The sequence below is a fragment of the Neophocaena asiaeorientalis genome, unplaced genomic scaffold (assembly GCF_003031525.2).
Source record: "Neophocaena asiaeorientalis asiaeorientalis breed wild unplaced genomic scaffold, Neophocaena_asiaeorientalis_V1.1 scaffold59, whole genome shotgun sequence".
Lineage (NCBI taxonomy): Eukaryota > Metazoa > Chordata > Mammalia > Artiodactyla > Phocoenidae > Neophocaena > Neophocaena asiaeorientalis.
Window position 1 is genome coordinate 660,381 of NW_020174268.1, and position 15,739 is coordinate 676,119.

Below are 15,739 nucleotides of genomic sequence, written 5' to 3' on the forward strand. Positions count from 1 at the left end.
ACAAGCCTCTGGTTGATTCCATTAGCCCTATAACAAGTGGGTAGAAATGAGTTGTTCTCATTGACCTCTGGTTAGGGGGCAGATTCACAAATAAAATGAATATTATGATTGTTTTAAGCTAAGTTTTGTTGTGGTTTGCTGCACAGCCATAGTAACTATAAAATAGTATTGCCCACTGGATAATGTGAAGCTTCTTAAAATTAATTGGATAAGAGCCAATTCACTTTTCTTCTAAACACAAAGATAACCAAAAACCTAACATTTAATGCTTCCCTACCTTCCATTAGAATTCTTAAGCAAACAGGAATTACTGTTTGGAATCAGCATTATAAGATGATCCAGCTCAGGATTGTTTTCCAACAGTGATAAGAAGATAGTTTGTAAGAAAAAGTAATATATTTTTCTTTTCAAACATCTTCAAACATTTGGTTTAAAATATTTTTGTTTTCCTGCCAACTTCTTTTACTTTTAAGGCTATTATTTTTAGAGCAGTTTTAAGTTCACAGACAATTTGAGAGAAAGTTTCAGAGAATACCCATATACCCTGGGACCCCACACATGCATATTCTCCCCCACTATTATCAATATGTACATTTATCACAAATGATAAACCTACATTCACATATCATATTCACCCAAAGTCCAGAGCTTACATTAGGGTTCACAGTTGGTGTTGCACATTCAGTGGGTTTGGACAAAGGTATAATGACATGTGTTCATCATTATAGTATCATATAGAGTATTTTCACTGCCTTAAAAATCCTCTGTACTCTGCTGATTCATCCCTAACCCCGCCACCCCCCGCCCAGCCCTGGCAACCACTGATTTTTTTACTGTCTCCATAGTTTTGCCTTTTCCAGAATATCATATAGTTGGAGTCATACAGTATGTCATAATTTTAGGTTTGCTTCTTCCACTTAGTAATATGCATTTAAGTTTCCTCCATCTCTTCATGGCTTGTTAGGCCATTTCTTTTTAGTGCTGAATAATATTTTGTTGTCTAGATGTGTTACAGTTTATTAATCCATTCACCTACTGAAAGACATCTTGTTTGCTTCCAACTGCAATTACTGGATCATATGTTAAGAGTATGTTTAGTTTTGTAAGAAACCACCAGACTGTCTTCCAAAGTGTCTGTGTTGCATTCCCACCAGCAATGAATGAGAGTTCCTGTTGGCTCTACATCCTTGGCAGCATTTGGTGCTGGCAATGTTCCAGATTTTGGCCACTGGAATACCTGTGTAGTAGTATATCATTGTTTTAATTTGCATTTTCCTGATCACTTTTGATATGGAGCATATCTTCATAGGCCTATTTGCCGTCTGTATATCTTCTTTCATGAGGTGTCTATTAAGGTCTTTGGCACATTTTTCAACTATTTATTTTCTAACTATTTTAATTACTTCTATTTCCTTATTGTTGAGTTTTAAGAGTTTTTTGTGTAGTTTGTTTTGGATAACAGTTCTTTCTCTGATGTGTCTTTTGAAAATATTTTCTCCCAGCCTGTGATTTATCTCCTCATTCTCTTGACATGGCTTTCATAGAGCAGAAGTCTTAATTGTAATGAAATTCAGCTTATCGATTCCTTCTTGCATGGATCATGCCTTTGATGCTGTATCTAAAAAGTCATCACCGTACACAATATCATCTAGGTTTTTTTCCTATGTTATCTTAGAAAGGAGTTTTATAGCTTTGAGTTTTACGTTTAGGTCTGTGATCCATTTTGAGTTAATTTTTGTGAAGAGTATAAGGTCTGCATCTAGATTCATTTTTTTTTACATGTGGATGTCCAGTTGTTTCACCACCATTTGTTGAAAAGACTGTCTTTACTCCATTGTGTTACATTTGCTCCTTTATCAAAGATCAGTTGATTATATTTATGTAGGTGTATTTCTGGGCCCTCTACTCTGTTCCACTGATCTGTCTATTACTTTACCAGTACCACAGTCTTGATTACTGTAGCTGTATAGTAAGTCTTGAGGTTGGATAGTGTCAGTCCTCCACCTTTATTCTTCTCCTCAACATTGTATTGACGACTTTAGCATATAATTAACTTAGGAATAATTCATATAATGAAACAGAACATGATAGTGTTCTCATACTAATTTTCAATTTTCCATCCCTACAAGTTGGAACCCGTGTGTGTTTCATACATTTTTCTCTTCTTTGGTTTTGTTGGATTTCTCTTCTTCTTGAGTCACCCATGTTCTAGTAACCCTTATCTACTTAATGTGTTGTAGTTTTTTCAAGGCTGATGTAGTCACATAAGAATTTTTTCAATAGAATTTTTGAATAAGAATTTTTTCCCAATATGACGTGTAAGGGGGGTTGCATCTTCCAATATGTTCTACAAACGACCCTCACTAGTCATTTATCAATCAGCCCAGAAATGTTGCAGCCCTGCTGTCCACCTTGTGTGGCTCTTCTGGGATCAGTCTTCTGCCCCATTTGTGTACTGTCTAAGCTGTGATGAAGTTATGAAGGCTTTTACCTCCTTTCCAGCATGAAAAATACTTCTATGATTGAGTTTACAAACTAAAATTCGATTCTCCTTTGAGCAGAAGCATGAATGTCATTATGCCTTCTGGTTAATTCTATTAAGGATGCTCAGCTCTTTTATACCCACTGTAACATGACTTGCATTTTAAGGTTTAGTGTGTTCTGGAAAATGTCCCTTGAGATGATTACTGAAGAATAACTCCAAGGTGAGGTAGGATGGGCAGCATTGTATAGTATACCTCTCCCTAGTAAATTCTTACTGTATCTTAGCAATTTATGGACTCTGGGAAGTCCTGCAGTAAAGACTTCTGTCTTAAGCTAAAATTTTCCCAATTTAATTTGAGCTGACAACTTGACTTATTTATTTTGTTTTTTGCAAAATTATCTATTAACTTTTGGGGGGACCTATCCCCCCATGAGACACACGGAGAATGCTTGTGTAGGGTTTTAAGGTAAAAAAGCACTCCCATAAAGACTCTCATCTAAACGTCACCACATTTCCGAAATGTTTTCAGAGAAAAGAGTCAAATTTTATGGAAGAGGAAGCTAATTCTTCTAGTAGTTAAGTAAAAAACAGAGACACCTTTCATGCGGCTGGCATCCAGACGACTACTCCGCAGGCTGAAAGAAGTGCTAACGTGTAAGAAACATGAATTTGGTTTGCTCAAAAAGAAAAACCTAATCTGTGTGTGCATATATGTGTGCATGTGCTTATTTCTGGGTGCAAAGGCTTGAGCTGGTCCCAAGTAACATGCTGAAAAGATGCCGATGGTTGAACTCAAAGCATGGTTCAGTGTTGGCCTGAGTTCACAAATCCAACCCTCTGGACCTGTGGTCCCAGAACCTCCAACATCACAGAAGTCATCACATTTTGTGGCCTGAAAAGTAGGAGGTCTGCTGGTTTGAGCACAAGCCCATAAACACAGACCCTCTTGGTACTAACCCAGTACCCACAGTACTTGAGAAACTTTAAGAATAGACCCCCTCTCAGTAATTTGGGTGCCAATCAGAGAACACAAGCCACTGGCTTCTATTTCATTTACCTCTGATGCAGGAGAACTATGGTGCCACATTGAATCCTGCACCCCTTACATAGGCAGCCTAGTTGGAGGGTGCAATCTTACCAGACATCCCTGGCAGAATTTCTCTTTTTGAAAAGTAACCACCAAAGGCACATATGGTTTTAAAGGTCTTTCCATGTCAGTCAGCAACCAAAATGCCTGACTTCCTATTGTAGCTTATTAACAGGCCAAAATCTTAAGCTGGAAATTTCCTCCACGTAGTCTTTCTAGAGCTTCTCCTGATGGAACTGTAGCAGTTCAATTGTGTGTGTGTGTTTTTTTTATGACTTTAAGTGATCTTTTAACACAGCTTCGTTGCTTTCATAGCCAAAAGCTGTTCATAATGGAGCTATTTCACCCAAACCCAGGTCAGAAGAATATGCTTACATACCTATTATACAGGAATTTTAACAGGGAGAACCATGTTTTCATTATTTCTAAACTTATTTGAATGGTTCACAGAAATTAAAGGCTGAAGATTTTTGTGGTACTTGTTTTTTTTTCACTAGGTGATGTGCACATTTATAGATATGGAGGATTTGGTTGAGAATCCAACTGAACTTCATAAAACATCAGGTTAAATCCTGATCTAGTTTGACATTGTGTCCACTTATCTAATGTGGAGAGATTGAGTGTATCATTAGGTAGCCTAGGGTATCAGTACATCAAAGCAATTGGCCAAATGAGAAGATCTGACAGATATTTTTCAAAGAAGAGAGATTGTGTTTTGATTAGGATGCTACCAAAGCCTGTATGTTAATGCTGAAATGGATCTACGCCCAGCTGCCTGGTCACTACCTTCCATTCCACTCACTGTTGTTCTTGTTTAATAAATCCCTCCCTTCTTTTCCACTCAAAACTGACCTTTGGGTTCCTATAATTAGATTTAAAATGTGCTACAAGTGTTTGGTATGGTGTGGAAAGACAGTCTTATCGAGGAAATTGACTTGTCTAAGTCAAAGCTATTAGGGAGCAGAGCTAAAACAAAAATCTCTTAACTCTCAGCTTAGTGTGTTTTCAACCCTACCATCCTTCCTTCCTGTGTTGATAAAACCCAGGAAAGTGAGGGATAAGGGTTAGGATGAAGAAAGATGTGTATAACAGAAGAACTGCTGTGTAGTTGGAAAACATGTTGAGGATGAAGAATTGCAGGAACTATATGTTCTCCAGACTGCATACACAAGCATATCAGTATGATTATAGTACTTTAAGTTGCTTACATTAAGTGGCCATTGAAGTTAAACAGAATGGTCCATATTTCCTTATCTATAAAACTGTAATTGAAAGAGCCCTAAAAATGAAAAAAATTTTTATTGGTTTGCAGAAAAATCATTTGATAGCACCTGATCTGAACTCACATTAAAAAGGCTAATTATAATAATAATTTTCCCATTAGTGTGAATATTCATACTTTTGCTATGGCAAAATTAACATGTTTGGTTTTGAAGAGCTGGCTTAGATCCCCTAAGGATGTTCCACATGTACCTTACCACCTTTCTAAAATTTGAAAAATTCTAATCTTGAAATGCCTCTGGTCCCAAGGGTTTTGAATAAAGAATGATGGGCCTATCTTTTATAAATAAATTGTTTTCACAAAAAAAATTACATATGCTCATTGTAAACAGTCAGGCAATAGAGAAAAATAGAAGGAAGAAAGTTAAAAATTATCCCCCTCCAAAATCACTGTCTACATTTGGTGAATATTATCTATAATATTTACACATATAGTAAGATGATTAGGCATAATTTTCTACAATAAGATCATAATACGTAGTAAAAGAAAATATTTCTTCATCATAAGAGCTATTAGTTTATAAAATATTTCTCTGAGTTTATGGAAAGATAATGAAAAACAACTCATATTAGGATAATGGCTAGAGTATGTTTTTAGTTATATGTTTAATTTTAGACCTTATCAGTTGATTTTCCACTCTAAATATGAGAAAATTAGTCCTCTTATCTTATCCCACCTCCCTTTATCTCAAATTCTCAATGTTCACATATACATTCTGTTCTCTCCGCATAATTCCCTCAGTTCTATAAAATTTGATAAATGAATTTTTTGTTGAATGCAAGTCCTTCACTATAGTTTCTTCATTTCTAATTTTTTTCTTTTTAATATTGATTTCTTTTTAGTTGAATAGACATTATCAAGTATTTTTTTCAAGTGAGGCTCATGGTGTATGGTTTTTCTCATGCTTGAGAATGTCTGATGCTTTTATACTTGACTCAGAGGATAACTTGGCTCGGTATAAGATTCTCGGGTCTCACTTCAAAGATTTGTAACTAAGTTTTATGCACATCTTTGGGCACTAAATATAATTATGGAGAAGTTTAAAGGCAATATGATTTTTAAAAATAATTTTAGTTTTCCATGGTGATTCCCCTGGGATTTTTTCTTTATCCTTGAAATTCACTAACTTTTCAAAGGTTTAAGACATTCTTTATTTTAAGAATATTTTGGAATAGTATATGGAATCTATGTGTCATTTGTTCTATTATCATTTTTAGAAACATCAATTAGACAGTGTTTGAACTCCTTTGTCGTCAATATCTATAATTATTTCTAATCACTTTTTCTTAGTTTTTGCATTATTTTGTGTGATTTTCTTTTGTTTTACAACCATATTGCTAACTGTTTTCAGATGTGTTTATTTTACTAGTTTTCAGACCTACTACACTTTTTATTCTTCTTTTCTACTTCCTTCCTGAGTTCTGCCAGCTTATTTTTCATCTTTTCTTGTTTTACCATCATTCCTTCCTTCAGTTCTTAGAACTTTTCCTTCAGCAGTCCTTTATGAAAAAAGCATACTGTATTAAATTCCTTTTAATCAAATAATTTGTCCAAAATTCATGTATTCTTTACCTTGACTAATTCCAGGCTATTCCTAGGGCAGCTAGCTGTCCTTGCCGCCCAATCTACTTTATTTATTTATTAAAAATTTTTTTGTACTTTAAATACGTTTATTTCCATACAGTTAGTTTCAGTTACTTTTTTTAAAAAACATCTTTATTGGAGTATAGTTGCTTTACAATGGTGTGTTAGTTTCTGCTTTATGACAGAGTGAATCAGCTACACATATACATATATCCCCATATCTCCTCCCTCTTGTGTCTCCCTCCCACCCTCCCTATCCCACCCCTCTAGGTGGTCACAAAGCACCCAGCTGATCTCCCTGTGCTATGCGGCTGCTTCCCACTAGCTATCTATTTTACATTTGGTAGTGTATATATGTCCATGCCATTCTCTCACTTCGTCCCAGCTTACCCTTCCCCCACCCCGTGTCCTCAAGTCCATTCTCTACATCTGTGTCTTTATTCCTGTCCTGCCCCTAGGTTCTTCAGAACCATTCTGTTTTAGATTCCATATATATGTGTTAGCATACGGTATTTGTTTTTCTCTTTCTGACTTACTTCACCCTGTATGACAGTCTCTGGGTCCACCCACCTCACTACAAATAACTCAATTTTGTTTCTTTTTATGGCTGAGTAATATTCCATTGTATACATGTACCACATTTTCTTTATCCATTCATCTGTCGATGGACACTTAGGTTGCTTCCATACCCTGGCTATTGTAAATAGTGCTGCAATGAACGTTGTGGTACATGACTCTTTGAATTATGCTTTTCTCAGGGTACATGCACAGTAGTGGGATTGCTGGGCATATGGTAGTTCTATTTTTAGTTTTTTAAGGAACCTCCATACTGTTCTCCATAGTGGCTGTATCAATTTACATTCCCACCAACAGTGCAAGAGGGTTCCCTTTTTGTAACACCCTATCCTGCATTTGTTGTTTGTAGATTTTTTGATGATGGCCGTTGTGACTGATGTGACGTGATACCTCATTGTAGTTTTGATTTGCATTTCTCTAATGATTAGTGACGTTGAGCATCTTTTCATGTGCTTGCTGGCAATCTGTATATCTATCTTCTTTGAAGAAATGTCTATTTAGGTCTTCTGCCCATTTTTGGATTGGGTTGTTTGTTTCCTTGATATTGAGCTGCATGAGCTGCTTGTATATTTTGGAGATTAATCCTTTGCCAGTTACTTCATTTGCAAATATTTTTTCCCATTCTGAGGGTTGTCTTTTCATCTTGTTTATGGTTTCCTTTGCTGTGCAAAAGCTTTTAAGTTTCATTAGGTCCTATTTGTTTATTTTTGTTTTTATTTCCATTTCTTTAGGAGGTGGGTCAAAAAGGATCTTGCTGTGATTTATGTCACAGAGTGCTCTGCTTGTGTTTTCCTCTAAGCGCTTTAAAGTGTCTGGCCTCATATTAAGGTCTTTAATCCATTTTGAATTTATTTTTGTGTATGGTGTTAGGAAGTGTTCTAATTTCATTCTTTTACATGTAGCTATCCAGTTTTCCCAGCACCACTTATGAAGAGACTGTCTTTTCTCCATTGTATATACTTGACTCCTTTATCAAAGATAAGGTAACCATACGTGCATGGGTTTATCTCTGGGCTTTCTATCCTGTTCCATTGATCTATATTTCTGTTTTTGTGCCAGTACCATACTGTCTTGACTAATGTAGCTTTGTAGTATAGTCTGAAGTCCGGGAGCCTGATTCTTTCAGTTCCGTTTTTCTTTCTCAATATTACTTTGGTTACTCGGGGTCTTTTGTGTTTCCATACAAATTGTGAAATTTTTCGTTCTAGTTCTGTGAAAAATGCCAGTGGCAGTTTGATAGGGATTGCATTGAATCTGTAGATTGCTTTGGGTAGTATAGTCATTTTCACAATGTTGATTCTTCCAATCTAAGAACATGGTATATCTCTCCATCTGTTTGTATCACCTTTAATTTCTTTCAACAGTGTCTTAAAGTTTTCTGCATACAGGTCTTGTCTCCTTAGGTAGGTGTATTTTTGCATCTATGTTCTTTAGTGATATTGGTCTGTAGGTTTTTTTTGTGACATCTTTGTCCAGTTCTGGTATCAGGGTGATGGTGGCCTTGTAGAATGAGTTTGGGAATGTTCCTCCCTCTGTTATATTTTGGAAGAGTTTGAGAATGGTGTATAACTTTGTACTCACGTTATTTGTTGATAATGATTTAAATACTTATTTAAATAATCTATTAAAGTCTGCTCTTTGTTAAACCTATAATCCTTGTTTCCATCTGGGGTGCATGCCACAGTATAACTTACCTTCCACTTATTCTCCTTTAGGATTTAGCAAATAGTCTAAAAACTGTATAACTGGATTAAGTACAGGGATGTTTTAATAAAATCTGTCCAAAACTGAACTCCAAATATCGTCCCTAAAGTTCATTTGTTCAGTTGCTCCCATCTAAAATTTTGGTGTATTTTTTTACTTGTCTTCCTATGACTACACTCATTGATCCATTAGCACTTCCTGTTGGCTGTGTCTTCATGAGTATTTTATCTTCCTAGAGCTGCCATAACAAAGAATCACAAATCAGGTCGTGTAAAACAACAGAAGTTTACTCTCTCACAATATTGGAGGCCAGAAGTCTGAAATCAAGGTGCTGGCAGGGCCATGCTCTCTCTGAAGGCTCTAGGAAAGAAACCTTCCTTGCCTCATCCTAGCTTCTGATGGCCGCCAGCAATATTTAGTGTTTCTTGGCTTGTAGATGCATCATTCCAATCTCTGCCTTTGTCTTCACATGGCTTCTCCCTGTGCATCTCTCTGTCTTCGCATGCTTCTATAAAGGCAACAGTCATTGGTTTTATTACCCACCCTAATCCAGGATGGCCTTATTTAACTTAACTAATTACATCTGCAAAGACCCTAGTTCCAAATAATGTCTTATTCTGAGGCTGCAGGTAGAAATTTTAGGGGACACTGTTCAACCTAGAACAATGCTGTATTCAGGATTTAAACTCTTTTCACCATCCCAACTGCCACTACCCTATAAGAGCTTCGTGATAATTAAAGGATCCTTCAGATCATGTTATGTATTTGCTCACAACTCTCATGGTTTTCCAATTCTTTCATAGCAAAAGCCACAATTTTTAATATGCCTTGCTTGCACGAGGTTGTAACATGATTTGGCATCCAGTTACCTCTCTGACTTCACCCCTTACTATTTGCCCCTTCATTCAGTCCATTCCAGTCACACTAACTTTCTTGCTTCTACTTGAAATGCCAGGTGTGCTCCTGTTTCATGACTTTTGCATTTTCTGTTTGCTCTGCTTAAAATGCTCATCCCAAGATATCTCCAAGTTATTCAGGTCTCTAACTGAAGTGGAATCTTCTCAATGAGACTATTCCAGCCACTATCCAGTATTATGATTCTCTGCCCACATACTTCTAATCATTCTTTTCTACTTTATTTTTCTTCATAATACTAGTTACTGAGTCATACACTATATACAGATATAAGCAATATACATATATATGTTAGATAGTTATATAAGTTGTATATAGTATATACAACTTATTTTATATACAAATTGCATATATAATGTATAACTTATATGTTACACAGATATAACTTATTTATTTCTTTATATATTTAAATATATAGTACTTATTATCTTCTTTATTTCCTGTCTACAACACCGGAATGTAAACTCCTTTAGGTGAGGAATTATTGTCTATTTGTTCACTGTTGTACCGCTAATGTCTAGAAGAGTGCCTGGTAAATAGTAGGTGCTGAATGGATACATTCTAATCCAGAATGAATTAGTGACTATGTCACATATATAAATGTTATCAAGCATATGTGTGGCAATAGGAGAGTGACTGAAAACTGCTCCTCCATCACATTTCATGAGGAGAGGGATGGATAATGGTTTATTTTCAAGACACCTTTGAAACTGCCACTCATCTGCCATGCTTGCTCATGGTTACCCCTCACTCCTCCCTTGAGATGAAGCTTCCCTATGGGGGCTCTGTGGGGAACATGAAAGTGGATCAAGGAGGAGGTCACTTTTTGCCCATAATAGTAAAGGGCCTTTTATTTGAAAAAAAAAAAAAGAGAAATGAATGTAACAGAGGAATTCTTTTTTTCCTCCATGATAGCCAAGTAATTTTAAGAAGGGATTCTCCTCCACAAGGCAGTTTGGAGCTGTCCTCCCAATATAAATATGGTCACCCCCATAATACATTTCATCATCTTCAGGTATCAGGAGAACCTGTGATGGCAGTAGATACAGTTTGACAATACCTGGTAAGTAAAGAGAAAGAAGTTTCTAGTGGTTACATGTCATTTACTTCTGATATCTTAAGGGCAGGGTGAAGGAGGAGAAAACAAGATCAATTAGATAAGTAGAGGGTGAATTAGCCATTTAATCAAGTACCTAAGCCATGAAGCACACAAGTTCTTCTAAAAGACACCATTATCTTTAATGCTCGAGTTCTTTAGAGCATCTTCAATTTTTCTAATGAAGACAAAAAGCCCCATCTTTAGTAAAGTGCTTCTCCTTGCTTGTTTGACCACAGGATTATCGATTCCATTCAATCCCCTGGGGAGCTGATGCTCTCCCCCTTTGTCCCTCACAGAATTACATCGAGAGGGAATCTGTCCAAATTATTTAATCAAATTATTCTTCTCTGGCCAATATAAGTGCTTAAATATCCATGCTTAATACTTCTCTTAATGATATTCACTCATCTAAAATTACCCCTTAATTGATAAGATATATGAGCAAAAACATTATCAGGCAAAATGTTAAATGAACTCAAACAGTTTAGAATGTTTTCATGTCGACCCCTGAATTTACTTAATCTCCAGTGAGCAGTCTGAAAATATAGGATTTAAATCTTCACTATGACTAGCCTGAAACAGCAAAAGGAAAAAGGTTGAAGAAAAGGTGGCAAACAAAGAAATGAAAACATTTTTGGTCTTTAAAGTCTTCACTACACAAAATCCTGTGAATTTTATTTGCTTCCTGCTTTTGATGAAGAGAAACATCACAGTACATTTGGAAATAGTGGTAGTATGCATTTCGTACAAGTTGGCTATAACGGTGCTGAAGACATTGACTAATTAGAATCACAATTTATTTAAAGCCAGGTTTATGAGGAGTAATTTATATACAGTAAATATTACTCTTTATTGTGTACATTTTTACAAATTTTGACATATGCAAACACCATGTAATCACCACCACAGTAAAGATATAGAACATTTTCCATCACTCTCCAAAATTCCCTCTTGTGTCTTTGGAGTCAATCTCCTTCCGATGCTCCCAGGCCCTGGTAACTAACCACTGATCTCTCTTTCTTCTCCCTATAGCTATACCTTTTTCAGAATGTCCTATAAATATCACCATATATTAGGTAGGTTTATGAAGTCTGACTTCTTTCACTTACCATAACACATTTAAAATTCATCCATGTTATTGCATGTATGTATTTCACTCTATGTGTATACCAAAGTTTGTTTGATCATGGGCATTTGGTTGTTCATGGCATTTACCAGTTGATGGGCATTTAGTTTGTTTGCATTTTTTGGAAATTATGAGTAAAGCCACTATAAATGACTGTGTACAGGTTTTTTGTATGCATATGTTTTATTTTTCTTACCTAGAAGTGGGATTGCTAGATTGTATGGTAAGTGTTTAACTTCGTAAGAAACAAACTGTTTTCCAAAATGGCTGTACCATTTTACATTCCCATCAGCAATGTACAAGAGCTCCAGTTGCTTTGCATCCTCACTAGCACTTGGAATTGTCATTTAAAATCTTTTTAGCCATTTAATAGATGTGTAGTGATATCTTATTTGGTTTATTTACATTTTCCTATTGACTGATGATACTGAGCATCTTCTCACGTGTGTGCAATCTCTGTATCTTATTTTCTGAAGTGATTGTTTAACCCCTTTGTACACTTTTTATTGGCTTTAACAAGCCAATGGGTAAGAGTTCTTTGTATCTTCCAGATACCAGTTACATATTCCTGATACTTTTTCTGCATAGTGAGACAGACCTTCCACCCAAAATTCGCTTCAAGATGTCAAGACTAATGATACCACACATGCACCAAGAAGGTAGGAAAAGGTTTATTACTCACATACTCAGGCTTTCTAGGGACAGCAGCATAGGCTTAAAAGCAGGTCCAAAAATTGCCTGAGAGAGCATGGAACTGAGACTGGCTTGGGGCTTACGGTGTTAGAGAATGGGCTGTGATGAGGGTTCCCATGCCCATAGACTGAGGCCTGCATGGTTTGACATTCCACCTGTGCCGAAGGAGGGAGGATCTGGGCTTCTTTATCAGCTTACACAGAGTGTAGAAGGCAGGGGAGAGTGGTGGGGCTTGAAAGCTGCCAGCAGTCAGACACCAGAAATAGAGTCAGACTCTATTACACATGATCTTTATCAGATATAAAAATCACATTTTTAATATCAAAAGAAACAACTCGATAACATTTAATGTAGAAAATGTATCAAGTGTGTCGATTATGCCTGGCTCTTAAATGTATTGCAAAATCTTATAAAAAGGTTAGCATCTGGAAATATATTACTTGGGCCTTTTCTGAGGGAAATGTCTGCTCTAAATGGACCAGATTCATGTGCTATGAAAGAAGGGCTGTGAATACAGGCAACAAAACATGGATAACTATGAGAATTGTGAAATCTCTTCCCCTTAGTGTGAGAGAGAACAGAATTCTACCCAACTGACCACTCACTCAGATCACAAGATCACCCAGTTTTATGTTAATGTGCACTGCGCGGGTGGCTCTATCCCAGGTTCTGTATTTTACTGAAGATTTGAGGTCTGACTGGCTGAATGACTGGCTGTGAAGCAGTGGGTCACATGGGCAGAATCCCTGCAGTATGATTATAATGCAATTACAAAAGTATTATGCAAATTTGCATCATTTGTCAGAAACAAATTGAACACCTATTGTGTGCCTGGCACTTGCTAGGATCCCAGATTAAAAGTTGAGTAAAATAAAATTGTGGCTGTCAAGCAATTCCATGTTTATTGAAAATGAAATGCTTGAGCCAAATCATTGTAATGGCTTGAGATAGATTTTTAAAAGAATATAAATAAAAGAGTAGACTGGCCAATCATCTCTACAACTTTACTCTAAAATGAACAGTTTTCATTGGGAAATGGAATGGAATATTTTTGGACCTTCTTCTCAGAAATACGAAAGCTGGCATGGCATTTGGGAATCTTATTTTCAATAGAGATCACCAACCAGTATAATGAAGCATGTTCTAACAGACTAATGAAATTCAATCTTTGAAACAGATAAAATGTGTTTTTATATCTCACAACACTGTTACGTTAGAAAAGTAAGATTTTGTCAGATATTTTCTCATATTTGTGCCTGAATCCCTTTCTCTTTTCCTGCATGATAAGAAGGAAGCCATTTTATGATCAACAACACAGGGAAAACACAGGTGAGAGGGTGAAGACAAGGAAGCAGTGGCTTTGTTATTTATTAGTTTGTAGTCATGGCTGGATCAAGGCATGCAAGTGCTCTGTGCAAGTTAACCACTAGGGACACCAAACACGCTAATAACATGACACACTTCAAACACGCTAATAACATGACATACTTCAAACACGCTAATAACATGACATACTTCAAACACGCTAATAACATGACATACTTCAAACTGATTGTCTTTAATTTTTTCCCAATATTTATTTTTAGATGGGCGAAGGAGTAGGAAAGTAGGACTGCGGTGCCAGTGATTAGCGTCTTGTCTCTGGTTTAGGGCAATGGTTTTCAAAGTGTGGTCCCCAAGATCAGCGGCATCAGTCTCACCTGAGAACTTGTTAGAAATTCAGATCCTTGGACCTCACTCCAGACCCACTGAGTCAAAAATTCTGAGTGAGGCCCAGCAATATGTTTTAATGAGGCTTTAGAGAATTCTGATATATGCTAAAGTTTGAGAACCACTAGTCTTAGGCAATTCAGCTCTGATCACAAACTCCCATTTTTTCTTCAGAAAAACCAAAGTCTTACAATTAACCTACCTACAAATCTCAGAAGATGACCTAGCAACCCTCAACCGTTATTCAAGCATGTGCTTTGGGGGCCCATCCCTTAACCCCTACCCATGTTACTACCACCACCATTCTATCTGAACACATACTGCTAACTCTTCCTTGAGAGGAGTTTTGCTAAATACAAAAGCATTTTATTTTGTTACATTTCCAGTGACATTTTAATGCTCCCAGTGCATTGGCATCCTGACCCTTCTGGCCTTTCGGGTTTGATGTGACGAAGTGGTAGCTCTACTGGGTTATTCAGAAATCTCCTGGGGTGGTAGTGGGGAGGATAGGGAGAACAGTTTTCTACTAATACAACTGTTGGTCTGTTTTTCTATCATTTCTCCTCTAAAAATAGTTACAATTGTGAATTCTGTAGTGGAGTTACTGCTGTTGGCTTTAAGGAGAAAACTGGAGACTTGGATCACAGAGGTAATAAGATTAAGGGTTGAAGTTTCTTGCAGATAATAATTTTTCATTTTAGTTTGTGCCAAAACAAAGATACTGTGTTGATAGATTACATAATTTATACATCTGGAAGAAGAAAAAGAAGGAGGAAGAGGAGCAAAGAAGGGAGAAAAAAATGTTACGTATATAATGTTAATTTCAGACAGAGCAGACTTTAAATCAAGGTAAGTTATCAGGGATAAAGAAGGACATTACATAATGCTAAAAGAGGTCAATTCTTCAAAAACACATGACAATCCTTAACATGTATACACCTAGCAGCAGAGCATCAAAGTATGTGAGGTAAAAACTAATAGAACTGAAAAGAGAAATAGAAGAACCTACTACCATACTTGCAGACTTCAACATCCCTCTATCAGAAATGGACAGATCCAGGAGGCAGAAAATCAGTAAGGACATAGTTGAATTCAACAGCACCATCAATCAACTGGATATAATTGACATCTACAGACTGCTTCATCCAATAATGGCAGAATATATTCTTCTCAAGTACACGTGAAACATTCACCAAGACAGACCACATTCTGAGCCATAAAACACACCTTTACAATTTTAAAGAACAGAAAACATATAATGTCTACCCTCAGACAACAATGGAATTAAACTAGAAATCAATAATAAAAGATAACTGGAAAATCCCAAAATACGTGGAGATCAAACAACACACATCTAATTAACACAGGGGTCAAGGAATTCTGAAGAGAAATTAAGCAATATTTGAACTAAATGAAAATGAAAGCATAATATATTAAAATTGTGTCTTCTTCCATTTATTTCACCAGTGTCTTGTAAT